Raw genomic sequence first — 17,485 nt, forward strand, 5'->3', positions numbered from 1 at the left:
TGCATTGTGAATGTGCCACTGCAGCCAGCTGGCACCTCAGCATTTCCACTGCAAGCCTGTTTTTAAGGGTCTGGAACTCAACCATGGAAGACAAATGTTTTGGGGTGTGTACCAGAAATGCTTGTCCTTCAGAAAATAAAAATCACGTGAGAAAATGGAGGAGCAAAGTCACAGGAGTTGATGTCGACGGAGAATTTATGCTTTAAAGATAGAATTGTTCAGGCTGAGTCACTCTATTTTTGTTGTGGTCGGAACAATTTGCAGGCTCTGGGTGCACACAGCCATATCCCAGTGCCTGCACTGGTGACACTGGTGTGGCCAAATCTTCTGTGAGATTAGATCTGTCCATACTTCATCAGTGCCATCATTTTATTTAAATACAAAGGAAATCAAGTGAGAAGTGAGTTTTGAAAGTTCTTGGAGTGCTCAACAAGAACTTGTGTCTGAAACTCCTGTGGCAGATGCTATTTTCCTGCATCTGACTTCTCCCATTGCTCCAAATAATAACAGGCTGCAAACAAGTGTTCTGCATCTCCAGGGATTTGCGAAGTTCAGAGGAAAGCAATAATTAAAGGAGTTAGGATTGTTATTTGTGTCAAAGGCTGGAAAAGGGAAATTATTATGTATGTAGATATCAGAAAAAGGAAATTCAGAATTTCTGTTACTCTAGGTCTCACAACCAAACAAGCAACAGGCATTCAATAAAAAAGGCAACAGTATGTCACTGAAATGTAAAAATCAGCAAGATCCCCCTCAAATGGTCTTTTATAGAGAAATAAACCATCAAAAATACATTAGCAAATCACTGTTTTAGGAGGAGCAGGGCCCCGTGTCTTGGGTTTCAAATGAATATTTCAATATTATATACCTGGATATTATATGCCCCTATTTCTAGAGCATCTAATCTGCCTGTAGGGGTATCAGATCTCATTTGGTGCCCAGGTTTCAGCTGGGGGTATCACATCCCTGCTGAGCAATTTGCAGCTGAATATTTCTGACACTTCAGCACCTTCACGTGTTCAGCGGGTTCTGCCCATTCCACCCCTCAGCAAGTCCTTGCAGGAGCAGCATGAGAACCTCTGAGGGACTTTGATTAGATGAAGGGTTCAAAATAATTAGTTTCATAATATAGATTCACCTCAAAATTCATTCTATGGCATGGTAAAGTTGCTGAGAGTAGTATTTTACTGAGCCTAATAGAAAAAGGAATAAAAATAAAAATAAAAGTAATAATATAGTAATTAATGGGATCTGCAGCCAAAATTCAGTTTGTTCAGTATCAGTAACATGAAATCCAAGCACTCAGTTGTCCCTTTTATGCACCTGCAGCCACCTGACAGCATCCATACTTACTTGACTTATTCAATTTCCCTGAAATCATCAATTACATGCTTGAACATATGAACAACAGCTTATTTATGAATTTTAAAAATTCCTGCACATTTCCTGCATGTCATTCTCAGCATGACACTCTTAAGAAAGGCCAATTACAGACTGGCGTTCCCTCTCCAGTTTTCTGGTAATCTGTAGCTACCCTAAACAAGATTATTTCAGAAGAATCCTGTAAATTTTGTGTTCATTCATCCAGCAACTTTTCCAGGAAAGGGAAAATAAAAATATTATCATCAGGCCAGTGTCTTTTGTTGCCCTCCTTCCCCAGCTTAGTGACCCTGAGCCCAAACCACGGCAAGGACAGCGGAGCTTTCCCCTGGAAGAGCTCAGGAAGGAAACTGCAAAAATCAAAGTTTGAGGATGCTGCCCTTGCTTGTTCCATTCTGCTTTTCCAGCTCTGGTAACACCCTGGAAGGGAACAGGTACAAATCTGGCTTTGGGCATTCAGGGCAAGCTGAGCTCTAGGATTGATTGTGGAGCTGGTTTGGGGGATACAGTTAATTCCTCAGGGTGAGTTTGTTCCAGTTCATCATCATTTCACCTTTGATCTGTTGTACAACACAGTTCAGCACGTTTTCAGAGCCAGAGCAGCACAGCCCTTCTCTGTGTGGGGATGAATGCTCGTGGGTACAAAGCACGTCCTGTTCATGCTACTCACTCTCCTAGGAGGAAAAACAACTGTCCTGATGCAATAAAAATGTGTCCTTGTATCCCTGGGTCCCTGCCAGGACAGCTCCAGAGGAGGGACTGCTCCACACAGAGCCTGGGGAGATCTCATGTGGGCTCTAAAATGTGCAAATCCTCTCCACTCGGGTCCTAAGGAGCAATTTCCAAAAATACAGCAACATTTTCACCATTTTAGACACTGATATCCCAATACCAAACATCTGTATACAGATCCAGTCATGGAACAGCATCATGACAAAATCTTCAGTCAGTGCTACGTTAGTGTGAATATGAGACAGAAATGTGAGAGTCCATATCCCATCTTGTATATTCTGATATTTAAAATATGCACCTAAGCCAAGCTCAGGTATGTGCATGCACAGGGATGTGGTATCAAATACAAACATGTGAACTTGTTAAACATTTGTTGTGTGCTTTGCCCCAGTGTGAAGGCAAGAGGAGCAGCCAGAACTTCTCTGTTGTGGTTATGTCAGAGTACAAAGTGTGAGGGAAGAGGCCCTTGGTGAGTCCCTGCCTCAGCTTCATTACATCTCCCCATCTCATCCTTGTGCTGCTGTAGCAAGGCTTTAAAAGCTCACTCAGGGATAAAAAAAGGAAACCAGTTTGGAGATGATGCTCCCAGATCAACACCTTAAGAAAGATCTACTATTCCATTCTCACCGTCAAAACAAACGTATTTTGGGGGATATTTTGGAACCACAGGACAGACTTAGCAGCAAATTTTGCCACATTTGTCCAAAATGAGCTCAAGAAATGTCTCAGCCATATGGAAAATACAATGAATTTATCTCTGCTGATCACAGTGCTTTGACAGTAGGAGATGGAAACTGCACATAGGCACAGTGAATGAAGATTTTACTAGACATTATTTATGCTTGTATATACTTTTTTTCACTTAAAACCTTTTAGCTTTCCTTAATTTTGAAATACATTTTGAAATAAAATGTCCTACAGTTTATATTTTCCCCAAAAAACTGAGTTAATGCTACAAATCAGCCAACTGACACATCTCAGTTCTTCTCTATTCCCCAAAGAAAAATATAAATTAAAGATGCAGTATCCTGTCTCCACACTGGCTGGTTTTACCCCATGAGGGGGCCAGTTTTACACCCATTGTGGGGCTGGTTTCACACCCATGAGAGGGCTGATTTTACACCCATTATAGGGCTGGTTTTACACCCATAAGGGGGCTGATTTCACACCCATTATGGGGCTGGTTTTACACCCATTATGGGGCTGGTTTTACACCCATGAGGGGGCTGGTTTTACACCCATTATGGGGCTGGTTTTACACCCATGAGGGCTGGTTTTACCCCGTGAGGGGGCTGGTTTTACACCCATTATGGGGTTGGTTTTACACCCATAAGGGGGCTGATTTTACACCCATTATAGGGCTGGTTTTACCCCATGAGAGGGCTGGTTTTACACCCATTATGAGGCTGGTTTTACACCCATGAGGAGGCTGGTTTTGCACCCATTATGGGGCTGGTTTTACACCCATGACTCACACTGCAGGGATGGACACTCAGCTTTGTGGGCACTTCTGGAGTCTGAGCAGAGGAAAGCCCAGCAGACACCACAGGAATCCTCCACTATGACTCAGTGAAACCCCAAGGCCCAGCTTTGTCCAAGCTCCTCCTAAGGACTCATAACAAGAATTTCTTTGGTAATTCATCTCTTCCCAAAAGCCACTGACGAAAACATGACCAAGTGTATTTCTGATAGGAACTCCCAAGGTTAGCTGAGCCAAGTGCAGTCAGAAAACATCATTGAATACTGAAATAAGTCACTGCAGCAGTGTGCACACACCAACAGATGGCAAATCTACCACAAGCAATTGATCCTTTTTTAAAAAAACTGAATCTCACATACTTTTGTCTTTTTCCAGAACTTGCTTCGTTATGGTTCTCCAAACCTGATTTATCCTTGAAGCTGAAACCAACCCTGAAAAATCCAACTGTAATTCAGAGCGAATTTCACCTCAGAGCGCAGAATAAACCACCATGGTGTTCCAATATGCAAATGTATCAACAATGATGAATACTTAAGGGATTGATTGCATCCAAAATCATCGTGATCTCCATCTTCAGGGTAGTTCTTGTCACAGCAGAAGGTGTTACTTCTGCAGTGAGAGAGAGCCAAAGATGTTGCCAGTGCCTAACTTTAGCTAGGAGCCCACATACCATGCCTCAAACCAGTATCCTAATCATCCCAGGTGAAAATTCTTCCCGTTTTGGAAGATTATAATTAACTTCCTACTGAGCCATGCTTAGAAAAATGCCTCAACCTGAAAGATTAAATAGGAACTTAGTATCTGTCAGAAATAATTCAGCAGTAGCTGTTTGTGTCTTGCAGTATAAAGATACCAATTTAAAATTATATATTTAGAAGTTGTTTTCTCCTTATTGTGTAACAAAAGGACTTGACTGGATGAGTAATAGCTGCACTGCTGGAGCAGGGAGGAGGCCCTGAATGCCACTTGAGGGATATCAGTTGGGCTCTTCAGGTAATTGCTGCAGCAGCAGGGAGTGCTGAGAGGGTCCCCATGCTGGAGGGGCAGAGATCCACAGTGACATGAAATCCAAGCCCTCACTTGCCAGCCCTGCTGCTCTGGGGCTCCTGGGGGTCACCACAGCTCCTCTGCTCTCTCTTCTCCACCACAATCAAGGTTATTTTGGAGCCGCCTTGACTTTGCTCCTGCTCCAGTTGGGGCACAACTTGACTCATCAGTTCTTTATTTGGAACACACATCACATTTCTGCACTTCATCAGTTCTGCTCCCTGTGAGGTCACTCGTTTGTGGCCATTCAATACTTCCAGCTCTCAGTTTCACCCTTTCCCACTGCCCTGAGGCTGGAGCCACTCTTCAGCCAGGGATGCTCTTTGTGGCCCTGTGACTTTGGGCTCAGCAGGACACAAGCTGAGCACATTCTGGAATGTTTCAGAATCAGTCTCTTAAGCCCCAACTTCTTTTCCCATTAACTCTGGTGACAATATTCATAATAACTTCAATGGGAGCATGATAATTCTGTAAGTAATTGCTATCAGGAATTTAATTTAAACCCCATTTGACTGACATTTCTTGTTTGCAAGATATCTATTTTAGGAACAATGTCTTGCTAGTATATCTCTCTTCATCTTAGTCATGACTGATAACAGAATAATCATCTCAACCACTTTTCTTTTCCTGCATAATGGCTTTGCTGCATTTTCACATAGCAAACACACAAGAATAGAAACAATTAGACAAATAACAGTATTATATGCAGATGAGCAGGTAAGTGACTAGAACTAACTTGAAACTCTTTACTAGGCTGAGAAGCCTCTCAAGCCACAATGGGGCTGTTGGGAAGACTAAGGAAGGATGCAAGTTGTGTTTCCCTTTAGCTGGGCTTGCCAGGTGTATTAAATACAGAATGTCAACGTGCCAGAACCCCAGCCTGCTCCTGATTTCACTGCCAGAAAGACACTGAGGGGCTGGAGCATGTCCAGGGAAGGGAATGGAGCTGGGGAAGGGGCTGGAGCAGCAGGAGAGGCTGAGGGAGCTGGGAAGGAGAAAAGGAGGCTCAGGGGGGCCCTTGTGGCTCTGCACAGCTCCTGACAGGAGGGGACAGCCAGAGGAGGCTCTGCTCAGGGAACAGGGACAGGAGGAGAGGGAACGGCCTCAGGCTGGGCCAGGGTGGGCTCAGGTTGGACAGCATTAGGAATTTCTCCATGGAAAGGGCACTCAGGCCTTGGAACTGCCCAGGGAGGTTTGGAGTCCCCATCCCTGGAGGTGTCCAAGCAATGCCTGGAAGTGGCACTCAGTGCCCTGGATCGGTCCCAGGCTGGATTCCATGATCCCAGAGGTCCTTCCCAGCCCCAGGGATTTTGGGATCCTGTGCTGCCCTGCAGGAGCTCACTCCCCATCCTCCAACACCATCCAACAGCACAGCAAAGTCAACGCTGTCCCAGCCAGGTCCAGGACAAATCTGAGGCAGCAATTTCCAGGCAATGGATCTTTGATCAGTGTCTTTGCTACAGGGAAATGCCACAAAACACTTTGTGGGTCATTGCCTTGTTCTCAATAACCAGCAGCAGCCACGGGGGAGTGCTGAGCAAGGAGGGACAGGGCTCTCCACCACTGCCACTTCTTTCTCATATTTCTTCCTCTGCTGAAAACCTACAGGGATGAGCAATTATTAAGAGTCTTCTACAGGTTGACTTGGACACTGGAAGAGTTGCTTCTCCTGCCACTGAGGAGCTGTCCCAGGCATAGGTGGAGCTGTGACAGAACAGCTGAAAGGGGTAAAAAATTGGGAGACAAGCAGACTTTCAGTGATCAGGAAAAAAATCCAATCCATGCCTTGTGAGAGGCAGATCTCACTGCCCTTAATGGGATGGTTTTCAGTAGATGTTGTGAGTTGGCTTCAGTGAGAAGCAGAGCACTCAGTGGAGGAAACATCTCACAGGATGAGGTCAGACTTGCAAAGAATGGCTCAGCCACAGCCCAGCCCAGCAGCATGAGCAGAAATCACCTGTAAGCAGCAAGGATAATTCCAGTGAGGCACCTCAGCCTCCCTAATGAAGCTACAAAACCCCAGCTCCAGCCTAATTACATTTCACCAGTTTTGGGTGTTTTGAAGCAAGTTCAAATAATTTAATTCTGAGCATCAATATTTACCTTGTAAAAGGAGGAGGAACAATCTTTGATTTTTCTTCCTGCAACAAGCACAGTGTGGTACCTCCCCTGGCAGGCCAGCAAAAAGCACCAGGACAGGACTCTTCCAAAGAGGAGGATCTGCTTTTTTAACACAAAAAATTAATAAACCTCACTTTTAAAATCTGCTAACAGTAATCTCGAGGAAAAAAGAAATAATGCTGGGTTTGTGTGGGAAGGAAGCAGATTTAAATCTCAAATGAATGACGTGCCTTGTAATTACAGGAGCCATTGAAAGAGATAGTCAGAATTAAAATACTTCCAATATTCACAGCGAAATATTACTTAGGAAATTTTCAAGGATGGATAACTGCACATAAACAGAGGCAGATGATCAAGGGCTGAAGATCAAATTAACTCAGAGAAAGAAGTCAGCCTTGTTAAATAATGATATCTAAAATTGTCCCTGAGCTCAGCAGCCAGGGCTGGGGGAAGCAGCAACTTGGATTTACTGTGAGACTGAGCCTTTGTGAGTGCCCCAACTGCCTTCCAACAATGCCTTTCAGCAGCACATGAACTCTGAGAATGCCTCAAAACTTAAATTAAAACACCTTTCCAAATTTTCAATCACCAAACAATGGGTGATTAAGCACAATCATTCAGCTGGCAGCAACAGAAGTAATGTATTTCTTCCGTTATGACAAAGTCCTCATTGCTTAATGCATTTTAATAAGACAATTATAAAGTGTTTTATGTTGCACCTAGCTATTAATATTGGTTCTTTAGCACTCTAGGTGGAAGATGTTTTCACTCAGAGATGATTCCATCTGTAATAATGCTACAAATAAAACTATGAACCCATTTAATATCAATTAATGGCAGGTTTTTGGACTCAGTTGACCCAATGGACTCAATTAATGGTACTTTTTGCACCCAGTGGGCTCAGTTAATGACATTTTTTGAGTGAGGGAGATGATTACCTGAGCACAGAACCAGCAGGAGACCCCCAGACTCCTTAGATAAGATTTTAATGGGATAAACACATGGTATCAAGTTTCTGTACAGAACATTTTGCCATAAATATTTTCTCCACAAAGGATTTTTCCTCCATGAAATGCCACACTGACTGCTCAGCATTTCCCTGTGACTCCCCTCGTGTCACTCTGATGGATCTGCTGAGAGCTGTGCAAAGCTCAGGGGAGCCCAAAATTGTCACTCCCTGTTTGTCTGCCTGTGTTTCACTCCAACCCCGCCGTTCTGGCTTCCTCCAAATTCGCTTGGAGACTCTGGGGGAGCTTTCTCAGAGCTGCTGGCTCCTCACAGTGACACCTCTGCTCCACTCTGCTCCTTACAGCTGGAAAACAGCTGGGCTGCTGCTCCCGTTCCTGGTGAGGAGCTCACACAGGCTGGGGAAAGCTCTGTGGGAAAAGCTCCTGCCAGAACAACTGCAGCTCAACAGCCCTGGAATATCCCAGCATGGTCAGAGGGATGGAGCAGCTCTGCTGAAGGAAAGGTTGGGAGAGCTGGGGCTGTGCAGGCTGGAGGAGAAATCTCATTGTGGCATTCCAGAGCGCCCAGGGAAGATGGAGAGGGACTGGATGGGCCTGGAGTGCCAGGACAGGGGGAATGAATGGAATGAAAGGCTTCAGACTGCCAGAGAGCAGGGTTAGCTGGGATAGCAGCAAAAGCTGGGATATTAGCTGGGATATTAGCCAAAAATTCTTCCCTCTGATGGGGGTGATGCCGTAGCACAGGGTGCCCAGAGAAGCTGTGGCTGCTCCATCTCTGGAAATGTCCAAGGCCAGGCTGGACAGGGCTTGGAGCACCCTGGGACAGCAAAAGGTTTCCCTGCCCATGGCATGGATGGGCTTTAAGGTCCCTCCACTCCAACCTATTCCTATAGACCCCAACCGGTCCTATAGACACCTCCCAAGGATCCGATTCCCTCCTCCCTCAAGATGTTTTTGAGCTGGAAATTGTGGTCTGAACTTTTACAGTGTCCTTAACCCCTCACTGCCCAGCAGGCTGATCAGCCCTAAACACATTTATAATCCTCACTGGTTATATTGTAAATGACAACACACCTTGAAGCAGTTCAAGGAGTCACCCCAAAAGCATGAATTGAAGTTATCAAAGGTCAGAGCTTGGCATGAGAAAGCTGGAATGACTCAGTTTATCCAGAGCATGAGTGGGATCTGTTCAAGCTCTCATACATTTTCCAGCAAAAATACTCATCATTGTAAAACCTTTAGGATATAAAAAAAAAAAAGTAACTCAACATTATTAGTAGATAAAGGTAAAAACAGCTTTTAAAACCTCTTAAGCAGGAGATTTTCTAATGGATTGCATTTTAATTTTTGCTTATTACTACACTGCTTTTAATACAAATCATTATTTTGTGCACAGATCTTCCATTCCTCGTGTGCATTCCGCTCCTAAAACATCCCAGTGAAAACTCCACAATATGCAGCTCATAGTGAGGCTTGAAGAAAACAAAAAAAAAAAAAAAGCCAGGTTGGGTTTATTTTTTTCCTGGTTGAGCTAAAAACCACCCGTGATGGCAGCCCACAGCTCCTCCCACGGCAGCGCCGGCAGCGTCACACATCCCCAGGGTGACACCAAGGGACACCGAGGGACACCGAGGGATGCCCCAGGTGACACTGGGTGACACTCCAGGTGACAACCAGGGACACTTCAGTGTGACAGTGTTCACAGGGGTTTTCAGGATGAGGGAAGAGATGTAGATCTGACTCCATATTTCAGAAGGTCTGATTTATTATTTTATGATATATATTACATTATAACTATACTAAAAGAATAGAAGGAAAAGGTTCATCAGAGCAGGCTAACTAAGAATAGAATAGAAAGGAAAAGAATGATAACAAAGGCAGCTGGCTCGGACAGAGAGCGAGAGCCAGCTCTGCCATGACTGATCACTAAATCCAAACATCCACATGAGACCAATCACAGATGCACCTGTTGCATTCCACAGCAGCAGATAATCAATGTTTACATTTTGTTCCTGAGACCTCTCAGCTTCTCAGGAAGAAAAAATCCTAAGAAAGGATTTTTCATAAAAGATGTCTGTGACACTCCAGGTGACACCAAGGGGCACTCCAGGTGACACTGAGTGACACTTCATGTGACAACAAGGGACACTGCAGGTGACACTGGCTGACACTCCAGGTGACAGCTCCGAGCCCTCTGAAGGGTCAGCCAGGGCCACCCCAGCCTTGCTGGGCTCTGCTCCCATTCCCATTCCTGCTGCTCCTCTCTCTCCCCCAGAGGAAGGACAGGGACAGCAAACAAAATGACAAAATGTCCCTCACCTGGCTGGACCAGTCACAGCCCCTGGGTGGGAAATCTGGAATCACTTGTGAGGGGAAATGTGCCATCAGTCTCTAGGTGTCCATGGTGGGCACTCCGAGCGTTCCCAGCTCTCCTCCTTGTTCTCCAGTTCCCCTTTCTCCACGGTGCCCTTTCTGTTTCATTTTAACCTTGGTTACCTGCAGTTCCCAGCTGGGTTGGTCCTGTTTCCTTCCTGCTGTTGGCTCCTGAGGCTGCACACACCCAAGGGATGGATGAGAGGGAGATTTCACAGAATCCTCTCGGCTGGAAAAGAGCTCTGAGTCATTGAGTCCAGCCTTGGGCTGATCCTGGGTCCTGGATCCCCTTTCTAAGTGCAAACCATGATGGTGGCAAAGCCTTTGTTTTATCTCCATTCTTGGTGTATTTCACAGCTCGTTTTGAGCTAAAACAAGGAAAGCTCTGCATTGCCCAAGCTGGGCTCATGCCAGGCCTCAGGATTTGGGTGAGTGTTCCTCTTACTGGAGGAGCCCTGAGCAGGAATTTGGGAACTCTCCAGACACTTCCAGCCATTGCTGCTCAGAGCCACCCCAGGATGGGGTGAGCTGTGTGTCCCTGTCCCTGTCCCTGTCCCAGCCTCCTCCCAGGGCACCTCTGCCCCTCCTGCCTGCTCAGAGCCGTCCCTTCTTGCACATACACAACTTTTCTTTCCAGGCATTGAAACCCCGAGCTCACAAGATGAGTGTGCAGCTCCAGGTCTCATAATGCTCAACCAATTTCACCAATATTTCCACTTTTTTGGTGACTCAGAGGGGCCCCACTGCCAGAATTCCCCCTCAGAATTCCAGCCACACACACACCCATCCCTGGGCAGCCCTTCCAGAGCCCATCTGAGCTGGCTATAAATACACACCCGGCTCATCCATCGACATTTAAATTTAAATATAATACCCTGCCAGGGAGAGAGAGGGCTTGGAAATATCTGAGGGATGTGGTATCTTGGAAACCGATTGCCTCGAGCTGCCCAAATCAATTTCACAGTGAATCAACACATGGCTGCGGCGTGGGAGCAGCGAGCAGCTGCTGCTGCCACCCCTCCCTGTCCCTGTCCTCACATCCGTGTCCCTGTCCCTGTCCCCAGCCTGTCCCTGCCCCCAGCCCTGTCACCAGCCTGTCCTCACATCAATGTCCCCATCCTGTCCCTGTCCCCAGTCCTGTCCCTGTCCCCTGCCCTGTCCTCACATCCATGTCCCTGTCCCTGTCCTCATCCATGTCCCTGTCCCCAGCCCTGTCCCCAGCCTGTCCCCAGCCCTGTCCTCACATCCATGTTCCTGTTCCCAGCCCTGTCCCCAGCCCGTCCCTGTCCTCATCTCTGTCCCCAGCCCTGTCCTCATCCCTGTGCCCAGCCCGTCCTTGTCCCCAGCCTGTCCCCAGCCTGTCCCCAGCCCTCTCCACATCTGTGTCCTCAGCCCTGAACCCATCCCCAGCCCATCCCTGTCCCTGTCCCTGTCCCCAGCCCTGTCCCCATTCCTGTCCCTGTCCCCATCCCTTCCCCCAGCCTGTCCCTGTCCCTGTCCCCACCTGTCCCTGTCCCTGTCCCCATCCTGTCCCTGTCCCCAGCCTGTCCCCAGCAGGGAGTGGCCCTGGGGAGCAGCCCCAGCTGCTCCTGCTGCCCAGGACAGGGCACATCAGGGCAGGAGCAGGGAGGGCACTCTGTGGGTTCATATCAGCTCAGCTGCTAAACTAAAGAGGGGAAAACCCATTGAAAATAATCTGCAGAGGTGACAGGTGTCACTGACACATTTTATGAAAAATCCCTTTGGCCAGGATCTTTCCCCCTGAGAAGCTTGGAAGCTTCAGCTTCTCCACAATGTGATTTTGAGGATTGTTTATACAGCATGTGAATTGTTTTTAATTAATGGCCAATACAGGCAGCTGTGTCAAGGCTGCGAGCAGTCACAAGATTTAATTCTCTTTTTCCTTTCCTTTCCTTTCCTTTCCTTTCCTTTCCTTTCCTTTCCTTTCCTTTCCTTTCCTTCCCCTTCCCTTCCTTCTGATGAAATCCTTTCTTCTATTCTTTTAGTATAGTTTTAGTATAGCATTTTCTTTTAATATAATATATATAATAAAATAATAAATCAGCCTTCTGAAACATGGAGTCAAAATTCTCATCTCTTCCCTCGTCCTGGGACCCCTGTGAACACCACCACAGATAGGAGTCTTAATTTGGGAATGTTTGCACAAATTGGGAATTTATTTGGGAACATTCCCATTTATTTGGGAGTGTTTGCACAAATTAAGGGAGTTTACTGCTAACTGCTGGTGTTGTTTTGTCAGTATTTTCCCCCTGTCTCCAGGCCATGAGCAGCACTTACTCTGAAAATTGCCAGTCCTGCTTCTTTCTGAGGACACAGATCAGAGAGCCCTGAGCCAGCTCACAGCCTCCCATGGCAGCAAGAAGTGGCATTTTCAGCCACACACACTTTTTTTGTATGAAAAAAAATAGATTAATTAATATTTTAAAGAATGGAAAATCACATATTTCTGAAGTGTGGTTGTAGAACATGCAAAAATGTGTCCATCCTGTTCCCACGGCCCAGATGAGGCAAAATCCCATTCCAGTGGGATTTTTCCCCACAAGGGCCAAACCAGGGAGCCTGGGCTGGGGCAAACCCTGCAGGTGTCTCATGAGGAGCCACAGCCAGATCCCCCCCCAGGAGCTGAACTCCTGCAGCTGCTCCATTCCTCCCTGATCAGCTTTGGTTCCTTGGCCAGGCTCTGTAAAAAGCCTGAAATTTTAAATAATGGTCCAAAAACGGGAAGATGTAGCTGGGAGAGTGTGGGTTGCTGAGAGAAGAGAAGGCTGAGCTAAATATTTGGCAGAATTAAGCAAACCAGGAAAGACATGTGGGCATAGAGAAATAATTCAATATTCAATTTCTGGCAGAATTCACGAAATCTGTTTATAGTTCAGATCACAGTGAGCCATTTATTGCTATTATGGGAATGAAGCCTGGGGGGGTTGGTGGGAATGGGTTTGTAACTGTGAAATGATTAACAGAACATTAAATTCAGGTTAATTAAACCATGGTCCTTGACCTGATGGGGTGTCTGTGCCCAGGTGCCACTCCAAGGATTTGGCCTTCCCAAAATGGCTGTGGCATTTTGGAAAGGTGTGGTTGCTGCTCCCCTTGCTCTGTCCATCCTTAAAGGCTGGGACCTGCTGGGTGACTCCTTCAAATTCACTTCAAATTCCCCTGAACTCTGATTGAGCCCAAAACCTCAAGAAGAAAGAGGGGATAAAAGGCTTTTAATTGAAAATTTGACATTTAACAGAAAAGATGAGACTGCCAGGGAAGATTGAGGCTGGGCAGAATTTTTCCTTCAAAAAAAGCCAAATGAGCTTTGTCTGGTGAAAAAAATTCTACACAGTCCAAGATTATTCCAGATTTCCAGGAAGAAATAACCAAAAAGCAAGATCAAATAGTAGGTAAAATGTGAAAATTTTCACATTTCTTGCCCTTTCCTCCCCCTTCCTTCCCCGCTAAAATAAAAACTGCAAGTAAATAAGCAGAAAACACCTTTTTTCCTCAGTTTCTTTCTCCTCTCATGGCTCTTTCCCTTAATCCTTGCAGCAGGAACGTGGAGCTGGAGTGGCCACCCCAGCTGTCCCTGCTGCTCACACATCACATCCCATGCAGCTTTGGTGCTCCCAAACTTAAATCCACGTGTGGAAATTAAACTGGAATATGCTCCTGGTTTGTGGCTGCACCTTCAGTCTGATCTCAGTCTCCTCTTTCCTAAATGCCAGATTTATTTTAATATTTGATTCTCCATTGAGACAAAAATAGTTGTTCATTCTGAAATATGAAGTATGGGGACAGTTCAATGCATTTCTCTCCAGTTCCTGGGGTTTTTGCCACCAGGTGGCAATGGAGCTGCAGCATCACCCGGCTCGCTTTTTTCCCAAAAACCCGACTTGGTTTTTTCCCAAAACACCCGAATTCAGGGTCCCAGGAACGTTTGTTAATAAATCTTTAGGGTCAGACAGATTTAACTCCTCTCCATCCATGTCCTCTCTGGTTTGATCCTCTCTCTGCAGCCGGAATTCCAAAGCTGGGTGGGCTGAGCTCGGAGTTTGGGTGACTTTGGAGCGTTCAGAGTTTAATGAATTAATCGGGATTGTGGAAATCGGCAGCGGAGGAGAGGAGCCAGGGGAGCGGCTGCCACCAAGGGCGGCCGGGAGCTGCGGGACCCGGGAATTGCGGGACCCGGGAATTGCGGGATCTGGAATTGCGGGACCCGGGAATTGCGGGATCTGGAATTGCGGGATCTGGGAATTGCGGGATCTGGGAATCGCGGGATGCGGGAATTGCGGGATCAGGGAATTGCGGGATCAGGGAATTGCGGGAGGTGGGGGATCTGGAATTGCGGGACCCGGGAGGTGGGGGATCTGGAATTGCGGGATGCGGAGATGGCGGGATGTGGGAGCTGCGGGATGTGGGAGTTGTGGGATCAGGCAATTGAGGGATCCGGGAGTTGGGGGATATGGGAGCTGCGGGATGCGGGAATTGCGAGACCCGGGACTGCGGGATTAGGGAATTGCGGGATCCAGGAATTGCAGGACCCGAGAATTGCGGGATGCGGGAGCTGTGGGATCCGGAATTGCGGGATCCGGGGGCTGCAGGATCCGGCTGCACCTCGCTCCCATCCCCGCCCGCACCGAGCCCTTCCCGTGCGGTCCCTCCGGCTCTTTCCCAGCGCTCCCGGCTGGAATTGCTCCGGTCCCGTCCCCGGCCCAGCCGCGCTGCTCCCCCAGCCCCGCAATCGCTCCGGGGACTCTCCCCAGCCCCATCCACGCGGATTGGGCGCGGGCCAGAGGTCACGGATTTCACTCTGGAGATTATTAATTTAGGGAATGCCAAGGGATGGGATGAACAGAGCACCAAGAGCTCGGGTTGAGCTTTAAAACAGCTTTAAAAAACCCCTCGGGTGAGCTGAGCGGGGTCAGCGCTGGGCGTGCAGCGCCTCCATCAGGACCAAATCCCATTTTGGGAAGGGACATTCACTGCTCCTGGGACAGAGGGCCCCAAGAGCTCTATAAAATTCCAGTGGTCTCTAGAAAATTCCAATCCTAAAAAGCCACTCCATAAATAATAATTTATATAGTGAGAATAGAAGAATTAGGGCTGAGCCCAGATGTGGATTTACTTCTTGTTGCTCTGAACAGAACTGAGCACTTATAAAGCCATTAATAAAGACAGAAACAGAGAAGTTCATATAGGAAAAGGAGTTAGTTCACCTTTATTTCATTTCTCCATAGTCCCAAACTTGACAGACGTAGAAAAATATCCTTGAGTCAGTAGACAAATTTACCAATGCTAAATAGCCCTTTTCTCTGACCATCTGGGCCACCCTAAATACATTTGTACAAGCATTACTTCAGGGGGTTTCAATAAAAGGTTCTTCTAAACTATAAACAATAAACTACAGAGGAAAAACTTGAGCTACCAAAGCATGCAGATGAAGGGATCTTCCAAAAATTAAAAAAAAAAAAAAATTAAGAAAGCAAACCAACCTTGAGATGCATTTGGAGGAGAAAACAAATCAGGACAATTTCAGGAAAAAAAATTAATTATTAGTTAAGAGAAGTCAAAGCAAACTCTGTAAAGGATCTGTGGATAAGTTAAAATATCTATGGCACAACTTTTCACCAAAAAAAAAAAAAAATTAAGGCGAAGACCAACGTTTTATATAAAAATAGCTGAGCAGGCTTCTAAAGCAGGAAATCAGCATTTCCAATGATGACTCTGTTAATACAAGATTATAAATACCCTTTATATACACAGAAAAGCAACTCAATACAAACATCTGGACCGTTTCTCTGGGCACCTGGCACTGGCAATGCCCAGATCAGGAGCCCTGGACCATAGTGGAGGTATCTCCGTTGAAGGTTTGTAGTAGTTTCTTTGCTACACGTTCTGATACAAATCAGAAAAATGAAATATAAATAGTGATTTTCACACAGAAACTTAGGAATATGCTCAGGTTACAAAGCTTAAGGAATTGCCCCAAAAGGAAATGATAAAAGATTTAAAATTATCCTGTTTTGCAGGCAAAGGAAAGCATCCAAGTTATACAATAATATTTAAATTTTCAGAATATTTTTTTTAAATGAAACGGATTCCTACAGTGAAAATAAAGCAGAAATTATCATTATCTCTTCATAAATACAGCAGTTGGTTTATTTGCCAAGATAACTTAAAAATATCATTATTATGGGCATTTTCATAAATTTCAAGCCTAAAAGTTACCAGTTGCAAGGACATAACCAATAAACCATATTTGTATGGGTGTATTTGACTAATTTTCAGAACTATGCAATTGATATGCAGCAAGACACAAAAATAAGAGCAAATGAAATATATTTGAGAAGAATTCCATTAACATTTCAAGTTAAAATACCTTTGTAGAGCTACTGTGATCAGTGTATCTGTGCACATTGTAAATCTGCATCTGTGTGTTCACACACACTCAGTAAATCCAGAAATAACCCCAGAAATGATTAAAATTCCTACTGGAGAACACAATTTTCCCCCAGCACAGCTCAGTGGATTTGCCAATGACTTTTTGACCTGTATTTCACAAAATCTGCAGATAAAGCAGAAGTTTTTGTTTTCCACAGCACAGAAACCTTTTAGTTCATTGAAATTTTCCTAAAACCCAGAACCTTCATTTCTGCCTCCTTGTGCCTCATTCCCTCCATCCCCCTCGTGCATCCTCCACCCTTCCCTGAGCTCCAGGGAGAGAAATGTGATGGGGGAAATTCAAGGAACTCTTTTCAGATGAAACTTGAATACAAACATGGTCTAAATCTACTTTTGACCTCAGTTTGTTACTGACCCATTTTCATTTAACACTTCAAAATTCTTTCTACAAGGTCTCTATAAAGTTATGGCAAAAAAGGGAAACAAGTGAAACAAAAATCTGTGGAGGTTTTCATGAACTGTGGTGTCTCAGAAAGTGTAAAACCTTTTTCTTACAGTGCTGAGATCACTGACTGCTCTCTCAGATTAACTCATCTGATGCACTGAGCAATGTTCCAACCATCATTAATACCAGAATTAAGGATTTCACCCATTTCTCACAGGAACTGCACCAAAACCAGCATAGCCACCCCATCCTTCAGCTGTAACAGAAATATTTTCTCCCATTAACACATGCTAAGCTTTTCTCCCTAATATTCCATTATTTCCTTCTTCACAGATTGTGATGAGCACAAATACAGAAAAATAGCATTAAAATAAAAGCAAAGTAATGGCTCACACTCAGCAAAAACCAAACACAAACTGAAGGATGCATGTTGGGAATAATTTATTGCCTATAAAAGGTTAAAAAAAATTTCCTAAGTTCACATTTTCTGTGTAGGTTTAAGGGGTGTCACGTTTCAGAGGTAGCATT

The sequence above is a fragment of the Melozone crissalis genome, unplaced genomic scaffold (genome assembly GCF_028551555.1).
Source record: "Melozone crissalis strain CALT ecotype California unplaced genomic scaffold, PUWL_Pcris_2 ptg000068l_1, whole genome shotgun sequence".
In the NCBI taxonomy this organism is placed as follows: domain Eukaryota; kingdom Metazoa; phylum Chordata; class Aves; order Passeriformes; family Passerellidae; genus Melozone; species Melozone crissalis.